This window comes from Anas platyrhynchos, chromosome 19, assembly GCF_047663525.1.
Source record: "Anas platyrhynchos isolate ZD024472 breed Pekin duck chromosome 19, IASCAAS_PekinDuck_T2T, whole genome shotgun sequence".
Classification (NCBI taxonomy): Eukaryota; Metazoa; Chordata; class Aves; order Anseriformes; family Anatidae; genus Anas; species Anas platyrhynchos.
In genome coordinates, this window is record NC_092605.1 from 1,756,550 (window position 1) to 1,769,708 (window position 13,159).

The 13,159-nt window shown below is 51.6% G+C and overlaps 1 long non-coding RNA gene across 1 annotated transcript in view; it reads left to right on the forward strand.

Moving 5' to 3' along the window:
• LOC119713132 (uncharacterized) overlaps positions 1-13,159 on the forward strand; it is a 126,797-nt gene that overhangs the window by 78,470 nt on the left and 35,168 nt on the right. Inside the window, exon 4 of the long non-coding RNA XR_005260065.2 lies at positions 11,628-11,836. This is a non-coding gene — a long non-coding RNA (uncharacterized lncRNA). The remainder of the gene's footprint in view (positions 1-11,627; positions 11,837-13,159) is intronic.

A 13,159-nucleotide genomic window follows, 5' to 3' on the forward strand; every position in this document is an offset into this window, starting at 1 on the left:
TGCCTGGGACAGCACTGCGCCATCCGTCCCGTATGGCTCCCTGCTTTGTGGCCCTGAGCTGGTGCCTGCATGGCATTGGGGGTCTTTGCCCCCCAGGGAATTTGTTGTAGCTTCTTCTTTATCCCCTGTGCCCATCAGTGAGGCCTCTTAGTGTCCCTGTTTTGCGCCTGAACTCACACTGAACAGAGAATGTGGATGTGTACATGTGGCAAAGCGGATGTCAAATATATCAGTTCTTTGGGAATTTGTGAAGATGTAGTAAAATATTTTACCTAGAAGAAGAGTGGTAGCAGGAGCTTCCCCTGACCTCAGAGCATCCACTGACGCTGAGGCCAAGACATGGGAAGACAGGCTCCTGTCTTCTGCTTCCCAAACAACTCTTTGTGGGCTTTTTATTTAATTATTTGCTTATCTCAGACCATATCATTTGCCCTAGGTTGGCTCAAAGGCTGATTTTCAGACTAAGACCTACTTTGGCCTAAGTTTTGTGGGCTGTAGCGGCTGGTCCCATCGTGGTCTCTGAACAAAGCACTCCAAGGAGGTCCAGTCCTCTGCCACAGCCTGAGCTGCTGTCCCTGGGAAGACGACAAGCCTCAGGTCTCCAAAATTACCCGAAACCACACAGATAACACCCACATTTTTTCTGTATTACTGGGGTAGGAGGGATGTATTTTGGGATAGGAAAAAATCCCCCGAAGAAAATCAAATCCAGTCTTACTGGTCGTGCAGCATTTGTGAACAAAAAAGCCGGGAGCGGGATTGAGCGACTGGAGCCATGTGTGAAGGACACCTCTGGGGCTGGATAAGGCTTTTGAGCCAACAACCAGCATTTATTTGACCGTTTCAGGGACCCCTGGGGCTCTGCCCTCCCAGGCAGGCCTGGTGCTGGTATCAGCAGTGTTAGGACTGTTGGCAGACAGTGCTTGGAGCTTGACCTTGCAGGCCGCTGAGTGCTTTCAGCTGACTCCGTGACTGCCTGGTGCTTTATGGCAGCATCCTGCAGCAGCTCGTGGTGGGTTTTTAGCAAAGAGCATCAAGGGTCCTCTCTTTGCTGAGAAAATGAGGCTGTTTGCTCCCGCCACATGCCATTTCCCCAGCCAAACAGTTCCCTGTCAGCCCCAGACGCTGATTAATTTTCAACATCTTGCGCCTGGCTTTGCAGATCTAAGACCGTTGACTCGGAAAACAGGAAAGGTCAGCTTGAGAAACACCGGGGCCGCTGGGCCTCGCATCCAAAACAAACAGATGCCGCGGGATGCAGGCTGCCAAAATGGCTGCCACGTGAGGCAGCCACCGTGTGCCCTCAGACAGTGGGACGGGGACGGTGTGGAGACCCTCGTGGGTTGAAAACCAGGAGTGCTTTAGCACAGGGATTACAATTAATTAAAAGGGGAAGGTAGAGCAATCATCTGTTGAGGCGTAGGAGAAGGAACACAGCGTTGTTTGTAGTGTAGGATCCTGGTTTCTAATCTCCTTTGCACAAGGTGGGACAACACCCTGTGAATGTGGCTCTGAGTGCTCTCTGTCCCGGCACAGCGTGACTGGTGACGAGCAGGAAGGAGAGGAGGAGGATCTCCTCCGATCCCAGGCCAAATCAACCAAATGGTTCCTGCCAGTCTCCAACTCATCAAAAAAAGACCCTAACTCCTAATATAGCCCACCTGCACCTATAAAAGGGCCTACACCTGAAGCATGGGGCTAGGTTTTTACAGAATTTTAAGGAGAAGGTTTTGTTGTAGGATATCTAGGCGTAATGTAGTCACTCTAATGGCCTTCCAAAATCCACAAAGTTGGTGATTTGTGATAAAAGATACTTATTTTAAACCACAGTGCGTCCTCCCTCTCTTTTCTTGTTCTCAGAGCTGCATCAAATGAACGCGCTTGCTGTGGCCATGTGCGTGCGGGTAGGATGGGTCTGTGTTATCTTGGTGTCGGAACAGAAAATGGATATTTGTCTACTATGGTGTAAGGGAGGAAGAGATGACAAACTCATCTAGAAGCTTTTTCCCCAATCCAACTGCTAATACAGTACCCTGGGAAGGACGGCAGGATCACAGAGCCCCATTTGCCATGGTGGAGAAAAGGGCTGGAGGAAAAAAATGCACCCAAGTTTTTTAGCTTGTGAACTTGGCCTTGGCAGGATGGATAAGGGGGTAACCAAGTCACTGCCATAATTGTGGCGTGTTTAGACGTGGAAAGGGATACTGCATTTCCACAGTAATTCCTGTTAGTGCTCCCCTGTCCCTCCCACCACCTCCAGATTAAATTTCTAAATGAACTAGGACGTTAGAGCAAAATCAGTAGCTGATTAGCCAGCCTGCTTGGCTGCAATCACACCTTTCAATATTGATTATCCACTCCTTGAATCTGATGACGTTGAGCATCTGCAGCGAGTGCTGCTCAGTGTTTCCTATCGGTGGCCGAGGACAATGATTTAAAGGGACAAAATGCCCATGTGCTCGCCTGGCAAGCAGGAAATGAGTGCTCGTTTGCAAATATGATTGAGGAACACAATCAGTTCTTCCAGTGGTCCTAGCCTTCAGGCAGTTGGCCTGCTAACAGTGACCCGTCTGGGCATGTTGAAGTTTCCTGGGGAGGATTTGCGCTGTGTTGCTCGGTGTGCAGAAGTTTGGAGCCTCAGGCTGAGCTCTTGGAAGTCTGTTGGAAGCCAGGCTGGGATGAGATGCCCCCAGGTGTCCTCTCGGGGCTCCAGCCCTCCCTCATTCCTTTGGAGGTGGGAGCAATGTTTTCTTTTGCATTGGTTCTTCTACTGAATGAACTCCAAAACCTGTGTGGTGCAAGAAGAACTAGAAAACCAGGTTCACAGAGCTTTTCCCCATAGTCCAATGGCTGCGTGCAGACGAGCTAGCACGGCCTGTGCCTAATTGATGTGGTGTCTGACCTTGCCCAGCTCCTGGCTGGTGAAATGCCTTGTGTGGCAGAAGGCCAGGAGCCAGCCCTGGGCTTGTGGCCACCTCGGGGACAAGCCTGGCCGGTGATGCTCATGGTGGAAAAGCAGGGTGCTGAGCTGCTACCAGAGCCCTGCTGGGACTGAGCCACAAATGGTATCTTCCTGGCATGGGGTTTGGGCAGAGTTTGGCCCCAGTGCTGCAGACAATGCAAATCCCACCTGCTCCCACCAGCTGCGAGCTTCTCCCCGGTCTAACCGCTTGTCTGCGTATCACAATGAGCCTCAAAGCTCCTGCATAAAGTAACACTTTATTATTATTAATAATAATAAGTGGAGGTAATTTGTGATTCTTGAAACTGGCCCAAGCCACCAAATTCAGATCAAGATCTGACTTCAAACTCCCGAATGTGGGGGTTTGGGCTAGTCCCTATTTATACATGGGCCCAGTTGTGAAATTTGGAGTTCAGATCCTAAGTCCCTTCATCCTGCCCCTGAGCTTTCTGAACTGCGGTTTGGCTCCAGGCCAGTGTTTAACCATTATGAAAACCTCTCTATTTAAGGGCGTGCCACCTGTCTTTTTTTTTCTTTTTTTTTTTTTTTTCCCCTGTTGTTTAATTACGATGATCTTCAGGAGGGCAAATTGCTTTAATGAGATCCGCAGGTAACTGCAGGGTGATCACTTGAAGCAGTGGGGTTTGCTGCGATGGAGACAGCCGTAGGGGCTGGTGAGCCTGTGTGAGCAGTGTGATGTGACCTTGTTGGGCTCTGTAGCAACGTTTGCATGCTTTGCCTGCCAACGAGGTGAGCCCCAGCCTTTGCAGTGGTATCAGCACAGGCTGCAGGAGCATGGTAAACAGCAAGGGTAAGAGGTTCCAGCTGGGCTTTTCGGAGGAGCTGAGAGCTGGGCGCAGCGTGAGGTTGTGCTCTTGCTGAAAGCCAGCCCCGGTGCTGGTGTGCAGCTCTTGCACATCTGGCTCAAGAGTGCTAAAAAGAAGTCCCTGTGATCTCATGTGCCATAAATCTTGTTCCAGAGGTGGGAGAAGCTGTTAGTCTGTTAGCAGGGTGGAAGGGTGAAAGCTTTTCCCATCACGGGGACATTCCTGAAAGCTTTCTCAGGGTAGGTTCTCTTCGTGTCTATGTGCAGTGTGTCAACAGGGCAGTCCTTTGGCAGTCACCCCATCCATTGGCTTCCCCTCCTCTCCCTGACCACCTTCTGTCACAGAGCTCCATCTTTTAGGAGCTCCATCCTCTCCCAAACAGGCTTGAAAACAGAAAAAGGGTCAGTTTGTCTGAATAACAAAGTTCTCAGACTGACAGATCCACAGACACACAGAGTGAATCTGCACAACTGTCCTTTGGAAAAACAAGCCGAAACAAAGGGCTGAGGCTGCGTTCTTGCTTGTGGCAGCTTTCAGGTTGAGTATCCAGCATGCTTGGCTCATCTCAGGTTTTTGAGGTTCAGCAAACACCGTTGGGGACATCAGGCATTTGGGAACTGCTGCTGTGTGCCCCGCATGTCCCACATGTTCCCCGCATGTCCCACAAAAGCGAACTCTACCATTTGCAAACCTGACCCGTGTTAGACAAGGTTTTTTGCAATTCTGCAGGGTTTGTGCCATTCAAAACCATATAATAATAAAACCCCAACCTCCAACTACCTGATTGGCATTTTTATTAATAATTTTTCATGGCTGCAAACGTACAGCCTCTCCCTTGTTCCCACAAGCGTGGGTGGGAGAGGGTTTGCATGCCGGGTGCGGAGGTGGGCGCGCGATGGCAGGCTGGCTCGGGCTGCTTGGCTGCAGCACAGCTCAGCTTCCAGGGCTAAGGAGAAGCCAAGCCAGTGGCAGCATTCTCCAGCATCGTTTTCTGCCATTCACAGCAATTTTTATTTATATGTTTGCTTTTTCACATGCAGATGGCCGGCATCAATGGCTCAGCCTGTGGTTTGCATCCCAGAGCCAAGCAAGTCCTCTTGCCCTGGCTCAGCCTGCAGGCGTGCTGGCTTGCCCACGTCTACCTGGGCTGCTGCTATCGCTGCGAAGTGGGCAGCTCATTCCACAAGCTTCCAGCAGCAGCGTGCTGGCTGTTTGCATCATAAACTAATGTTTAAAGTGTGGTTATGGTCAGAAAAGAGCCAGAGAGCAACTGCAAAAATTACATCCTACTCTTTTTTTTTTTTTTTTTCCCTTTTAAATATTTATCCCTTGTCAATAGCTGTCCATATCAAATTTGCTCCGTTTACGAGTTGCAGTGAGATTTCTCGCTCTCCAGCTGAGCCTGGCAGCTGGAAGCTGCTTCCACTCTGTGCTTTGCATGGCAGGAGGCTCTGCCGAGGCACAGAGTCATGCAACACCGCTGCCTCGAGCCATGCAGGCATCCAAGACATGTGCGGGACCCTGCTTGGACCAAGGCTTGCCCTACCATGCCTGGTCTGCCTTTATGTGGGCTGGGTGACTGGGAGGATATTGTCTGCGTGTGGACTCCCCTTCCAACAAACCTGGGTTTGGGCAGCCCTGGAGAGGGCTGCGAGCGAGGCGGTAGGGCCCCAGAAGAAGACTTCAGCCCACGTAGAGCTGGCAGCAGAGGCTTGCCCATCGGGTTTCCAGCGAGAAGTGGCTTTTCCCTAGGAGGAAAAGCCACCGGCAGGCTGGTGACCATCCCACAGCGGGGATGGCTCGGACCAAGAGGGCTCTGCTGTGGGAGCTCTGGCGTGGAGCTATGGAGACTTGGCCTCCGCTCCGCCGTCAATGGATTTTATTGTCCTGCGGGGTTTTGCTCCAGCACTTAATTCAGCAGCTCCATTCATTTTGATCGGTACGTACATATATACCTTGGCACCTGGCTGCCAGCACAGGCCAAACGGCGTTAGGCGGCCCCAGCCAAAAAGCACAGGGCGAGGTAGGGAGGTTGCTGAAAAATTCCTGCCCTGCTCGGGTGAAGTTCCTAGAATCTGCGGGGAGGTACGGGGCGAGCGCTGGCACCCGCGTGGCCCCGCCGCCTTGGCCAAGGGCTTGAGAAACTTCTCAGCTTGACTTCGAGCCGCTCCGTAAAAATTCAGGACAAACGTTGGAGGTAAACTGCTAAATCAGGTCTGCAATCCCTTCCTCCGGAGTCAGATTCCACTCCCGGGCTGCGTCCCCAGGACATCTGGAGAAGGGAAGGGGGACGGGAGAGGTCGAAATCCGCTCGGCCCCCCCGCTGGTGTGAGACCTCCTTGGGTGAGGGCAGGGTTGGGGGGGGGGCACGGCACCGGTCCCCAGCCAAAATGCGGCTGAGGTCTGGCTGCCACGCACACAGGGCAGGTTTTGTGTGCCGAGCTGGGGGCGCGCCTCCCTCCCTCCTCGCAGAGGTGAGACATCGAGTTGCTGAAGCTGGAAAAAGCCCCGGCCCGGCTCCTGAAATCCTCCCTTCTCTTTTTCCCCCCCTCCTCATCGCGTGTCACTCTTTGGAAGGGTTTGTGCGGAAAAAAGACCTCGCCTGACCCTGTCCTGCTCCACGCGGGTGTTGGCAGGACTGTGGGGCTGCCTTTTGTCACCCTTTGGGAACAGCGTGGTCCAAACCAGCAGCTGTAAAGAAATGAGTTTGGCTTTTGGTGCTAATCGGGGCAAAAATGGGGCTAGAGACGCCGCTTCTGGGCAAACCTCGCCCGTGGTGCAGGCTGGGTGTGATGGAGCTGGTTTTGGGGTGGCATTGGGACAGCCCAGCCAAGCTCCTGGTTGTCAGCTCGCCCTTGGGTGGGTGCCCGAGCCCCCAGAGCCACCCCAGGGTGGGTGACCCAGGGTCAGCCCCTGCCCCTCCACTGCCTGCGGCTCCCCTGGGCTGCACCCTGCTTGCAAACACCTTTGTGTGTGTTATTTTTTTGGTTCAGTTCGGAGGAAACCGAGGGAAATCATGGGAGTAAAGCAACTCCTTGAGGGGCTCGAAGCCGCTTTGATTAAGGGTGTTCACAAATCCCAGAACTCCTTATTTCAGTCCACCTCTTGGGAAACGGGAACTTTTTGGCGCGGTTGCTCCGCGCACATAACAAAGCGATGAAATTTCGAAGGAGCTGCCAGCCAGCTTCAGGACAGGAAAAAAAAAAAAGAAAAAAAAAAAAAAAGAGTTCCAGATATTGCGTTGCTCTGTGGGGAAAGAGCAGATGGGCAAAGCATTTTGTGCAGGTTTCTGCCTGCGACTGTGAAGAGAAAGTGGTTAGTGATTGTAGGTCTGCAAAAAATTAAATCAGTCATATTTCCTAGTCTGCCTGAAGCTCTGAAGTCACAAATTAATTTCACTTTGGCATGGGTCGAGTTGTTGGCCTCCTGGGGCTGCCTTTGGCCAGGCTACTGATGGGGACAGTAACCAAATATGACAGGGCTGCATGTTGCATTGCCATTTGCTTTGCAGAGCCCCGCTTCCTTAACTTTAGGTAGGATTTATGATTTCTTCTTTGATATGACAGCCAATAAGGAAAGATATCTTTAGCCCAACTTTAAAAAATAAATAAATAAATAAATAAATAATATATATATACATATATAAGTGAAAAGTTCCACTTTTTCTAGTGTTTTTGCCCTAAATTTTGTGTTGAGGGTGGGATGGACCACGGTCCAGGGGAGGATCAGGCCAGGAAGGGGAGCGAGGATTTTTCTTGAAGATCTCCATCTTGCTGACCTTGTTCTTTCTGCCTTCGATGGAGCATTTATGGCAAAGGCGGATTCTTCCCTGATGAACAAAGAGCAGAAAGGTGCCCCCCAAGCAGCTGAGGCCCCATTTCCCAACGGGCTCCCAGTCTGGGTGGCTTTGGTGGCTTGAAATGTCACCTCGTGGCTCCCCCTGCAAAGCCGATGGGGTTCTGGAGCAGCCTCAGGTTCTGGCAGCTTTGTTGCCCTGGGGTTTGGGCTGTTATCTGCTTTTATCCAACCCAGAACAACATTTACATCCGTGTTTTTGGAAGCAGGTGGGCCAAAATACCCAACAAAGGTTGATTCTCACAGCGCCCACCCTGCAGCCTGACCGTCAGGAGGAAGCGATGGAAATCTGAGCAATCCTGCTCTCTTCTCACAGCTTCCCTGGCCCAACTTTCCACTTAAACAAAAGTTCTCTGGGAAAATAATGTTTATATAAATAGTTATACACGCACACATTGCCTTTGAGGTGTCCCCACGTGCCGGGTCCCAGAGCTGTGGGTCAGGGACCCTGCGGGAAGGCAAAGTCCCCTGCCAGTGCCACCCCACAAGGCACCTCTGGCACTGCTGGAGACCTTGACATCTCTTGGCCAAACACTGATAAAAAGCGATCACATAAAGTGTGGGAAAGTCGACAGGGTCCCCGGGCACTGCTGCTGCCCGCAGCTTCGCTCCCGTGTTTGATTTGAGCGGTGAAAGTCCGCGGGAGGAATGAGAGGAATCCCGCCGGGCTGCACGCGGGGCAGGCGGGGGCTGGTGCCTGCTTTGGGGTCACTTCTTCAACAGATCTGATTTTTACCACTTCCCCAAGGGCTGTAGAGATGGTTGTTGGAAAATGGAAGCAGCCCTCGTTAGATACTACCGAAAAAGATCTTTATTTCTAAGGCTGAGGTGTGTTCCTGGCCCAGGGTGCTCCGGACCATCTCGTTTGCCCGTCTCATCGAGGTATTAACATTTTTAGCCATGAATCGCAAGAGTGGCTAAAAGATGCAAAGTCCAGGTGCAAAGCATCTGATTTTGGGGCGACGTGTTTTTAAATCAAAGTCCTTCCAGTGCCTGTGGTTAATGGATTACAGCTCCAAATTGGCCTGGCCAGTACCTGACCTGCAGTGCCCCAGCCAGGCTGAACCGAACAGGGCCAAGAACTATCGACAGGCTGGGAAAGCCCCGGCTCCGAGGGCATTTGCCTTCAATTTCCAGCCCCTGGAACCGTGTGAATCCTGACTTTTCCTACCTGAAAGCTGAATTTCATCAGAGCCACTTTCCTGAGTGACCCTGAGTGATGCGATAGCCAGGCAACCTTTGCCTTTATGATTTCTGTTTAATGAGTGATTTAATTAAAAGGTGAGTGGTCTGTGAAGGCTGGGGACACCTCTTGCTTGTAGCACGTGCTGTGTGTGGTCTTCACGCTGGAGGTGGTGGCATTGCCTGTTTTTTTTTTTGCATCTGCACCCCATGATGTGCTCGAGGAGATGCTAAATATGCTACACCACTCAGGACCATGTCCCGCTGTGGGTACACGGCAAAACTCCTTCCCAAAACACACCTTGCAGTGACTGTCATGGATTTTTGAAGGCATTATCCGCAGCAGACAGCCTTTTGGGGTCAGGCTCATGAGGACTAGCATGTTCTGGTGCATGGAGGGCAGCTCTTGGCTGCCCTTGCCCGCTTTCCTCCTGCCCCGTTTTGCCCTGCTCTGCTGTTTTCTCAAGCTCTGCAGGGAGGGGTGGATTAAGGGCCGGGGTGTGTTTGGTTTGGAGGGTGTAACCGTTCGTGGAAGTGTGTTAGAATGGGATATTTGGAGATGCCGAAGTGAGCGCAAGTCCTCTAAAAGTTGGCTGGGGGCCTGTGTTCCTAAGTCACTTCAGTCCTGGAAAAGTCCCATGCTCAGTGTTGGTAGGGCTGCTTTGGGATCGGGTTGCTCTTGGGAGGTGACTTCCATTTACTGATTTCCGTCCGAGATGTTGCTTTAAATACCACCCCTGCCACTTTGCCTGGTTCTCTGAATGTGTCTGCAGCACAGCTGGGCGCAGCTGAGAAATCTAAAATAAAGGAATTACGTTATTAAGAAAAAAAATACTTCCCAGTAGACAGCTCCTGATGTGCTTTCGGGCATTCCCCGTTGGCTCGGGCTTTGCTGCAGCTGCTGTGTGATGGAAGCTTTTGGGGAGCTGGGCACAGGTCAGCTGTCCCACATCCCTGCTGCATCGTCTCTGTGTTGCATGGCTTTGTGGAGGATGGATTAGGGAAGGATGCAGCCAAGCTCCTCCATGGGATTTAGCAGTGTGAAAACACAAGGTTTTTTAATCTTGATTTCACCAAAGGCGTTCCCAGATGGGTTTCTCAGCTTTCCAGCTGTCCAAAATAAGGCCAGGTGGGCACGGACTCTGCAGCCACTTGCTCTTCCCCAGCAGCTGCTTTGGGTTCAGCTGGAGCCTGCTCCTGCCCGGCTGGTGCCAAGGACGAGCATCCCCAAAACCCAGGGCGCAGGGGCATGACAGGTGAAGGCAAAATGCTCCAACACATCCACCTTGGGACGAGCTGCGAGCCCTGGGCTGGGGGTCGCAGGCAGCAGGAGCAGCCCTGCCTGCCCCTTGCCTTGGCCTCCGCTTGGGGAGCGCTCGGGCTCCTCTTCGCCGGGCTCTGCCTGCTCCTTTTGTAACTGTGCTCGCACGGAAATCTTCAAAGGCTCGCTCCTATCAATTTTCCCCACCATATGTTCTCATTAAGAAATTTATTGTGCACTTTATCTTAGGATTATTTGCCATCAATTAATAAAACATGTTGCAAGCTTCAAATGAACATTCTCCCCTGCCCGCTTCCCTTTAACGAGGGAAAGGAAGGAGAAATAGGAAAAAAAAAAAATCACCATGACAGATGGTGTTTTTTAACCTTTCTTTTGCCCAATCTGGGGAAAAAAAGAATTCTTAGAATATTGACATGGGTTTTTAATTATGACTTACATCACTCAAAGGCCTGATCCGAAGCTCAGTGAGCCCAGCACGCAGACTGCCAGCCCCAAATATTCACGTTGTAATGTATTTGGATGCTGACAGAGGGGCACGTGCCAGAGCAGGGACCGAGGGCTGTGGTGGGGTGGTGTCAGCTCAAAAACTGCTCCCAATTGTGTTTATTGTCAGCCAAAATATCGTGTCATCCCGGGCAGTGGATGTCTGGTCTTGTAGTTGACGGTAGGATGTGATGGTGGCTTAAGAAAGTGGGATTTTTGTTTTTTCTAAGAGTTCCCAAAAGAGGAGCGCTTCCCTGCCGTGCCCCTTCACGTGGGGAATATAATCCCCAAATTAACGGAGGTGACATGGAGGGAGTGCACTGCCCCCCTTTGTGAGCCCCTCCAGCCCCGTTCCTGCTGGCTGAGGTGGGATCGGTGCCTTCCCCTCCTGCTGTTTGCATTTCTGGGCTGGCTGACAGCCGCTTCCCAGGGCTGCTGTTAGGGAGCCGGGGCGGGAGGAAAAGCAAACACCAGGTCCAATATCAGCAGCGCCCGCGGATGCTGCTGGGACAGCCTGTACCCTGCCCGGCACTGCCTTTGTGTCTGTGCCTACCGGGGAAAATAAACACCAAAATAATGCACACAGACGGGTTTCTTATATAAATAAATGTCTGGGGAGCGACCTGGCTGCGGGTAACCTGCTGGGAAAGTCCTGCTGCGGTGGGAATGATGGAGTTAAACAGCGCCGCCTCACCTGGATGTGTCTGGGCTTTGATTTATACTTCTGATTGGATGTTTGCCTGGCCTGATCAGAGAGTTTGGGCAGCACCTCGTGTTGACACTCGATGTTCGGCTCTAGGTAAAGTTTAAACAGGACTTATCATGGCTCTGACACCTCGGGAAGGCTTCCCTGCTTTAATAGCGTGCTTCGTGCCATCTCTTGCGTAGCTTTGTACGGTGCCGCTGTTCTAGGCATGCAAAAAAGAAAAAGGTAGGCTTGCTGAACACGTTCACGGAATAACTTACTCAAACCCTCTTCTAATTTTAAAATAACCCCGTTGCCCTTGACTCATGTGCTGTTTCCTTGCTCGCTCAGGACCGGGGACAGGATCCACACCACCCACCCCACTGCTCAGGTCTCAAACACAAGGAGCAGCAGAGAGGAGAGCTGCGAGTGGAGTTTGTCCCTGATGTTCCAGCAAGCTCCTGTCTGCCTGATGCCCTGCCATGAGCTCTGGCTCTGGCAGAGCTGCTCCTTTGGCCCTTTTTCCCAGCAGCAGAAGCCACACGACATTTATCGATCAGGTAGGCTTGTCCTTGAGTGGCACCGAGAGTCACACGCTCAGCTACCCGCTCCCAGCTCGTGCTAAATAACATTGAACTAATTTAATTTTATCCCCCCTCCTTCATTTTTTTATGAGTATCAATTAAGAAAAAAAGCAGCAGCACATAATTACAGCACCTTGAAGTGTAGCGTTACTGGGCCAAAGGCTGAAATGAGGTTACGATATGACAGCCTTTTATCTCGGATCTGATAGGCGTGTTATTCATTGTATTAAAAGTTTGCCAAGAGAGGCTTCACTGAAAATTAACCCGTGTTATCACAGTGAGTAATATCCTGGTTTTATCATGGGGAATAAATAAATAACACAGACTTTATGCTTTTGCTTAATGAGGTTACGCTGAGTGCAGCGCGAGGAAGCAGCGTTAAGGCTGATGCACGAACACGGTGATTGTGGTGAGCTGAAACTGGAACAGAAAGTGCCCCCAGTTTTCTTGCATAACAGCAGAGCTTATGTTACTATTAATTACATTATGCAACTGGGATAGGATGGAAGTTGGCTCTATCTAGCAACGGACCAGGGTGAAAAACTCTTTGCAAATATCTCTGTGATTTCTGAGGAAAATTCCATACCCGCGCTGCTCCCAAAACTGCTTTTTTTGCCTGGTGGGGCCGGGCAGTTGCATGGTGTTGTGCCCCCTGCCCACACAGCGCTTTGGGCTCTGCCTTTCCCACTTGCTCCTTTTGGTGCTCTTCCCTCCTCAGTCCCCACCTCTGTGCTCTGCACTGTGAGATGGAAAAACTGGGGCTTGTGAAGTGACGTGGGTTACTGGGAGCACTGATGGGTGAGAAAAACCCAAATGGTGGCAACTGAGGTCTTTTGGTCACAGCACGTTTCTGGCTCTCCTGAGCACATACAATGGGCCAGAAATGCTGGGCCACGGAGGGGCACTTTCCCCAGGGGGCTGGCAGGGGTGCTGTAGATAAGAAGTTAAGCCAGATGGATGAAGATCGTGGTGCTTGGCTGAAGGAGCAGGCTGGTGTCTGCTGGCCCTGGTGCGGACACCCCAAGCCACGGCACCGCTGCGGGTAGGGCTGTGCCAGCGGGGATGGCTTTGGCAACCAAAGGGCCTGATCCAGGGAATGTCGTTAGGGTTTCTTTATTAGAGATGAACAGCCCAATTCTGGGCTTCATCACTGACAGCCTGAAATTGTTTCACGTGAACAAAAGGATCGGCCAGGACGTTAATCTCCTGCACCTGCTTAGCTTTGTTCCAACCCCTTGCGTCAGCAGGCGTGATGGCACAGGTGAGGAGAAGCCAGCAGCAGCAGAGGAATTAACCGTG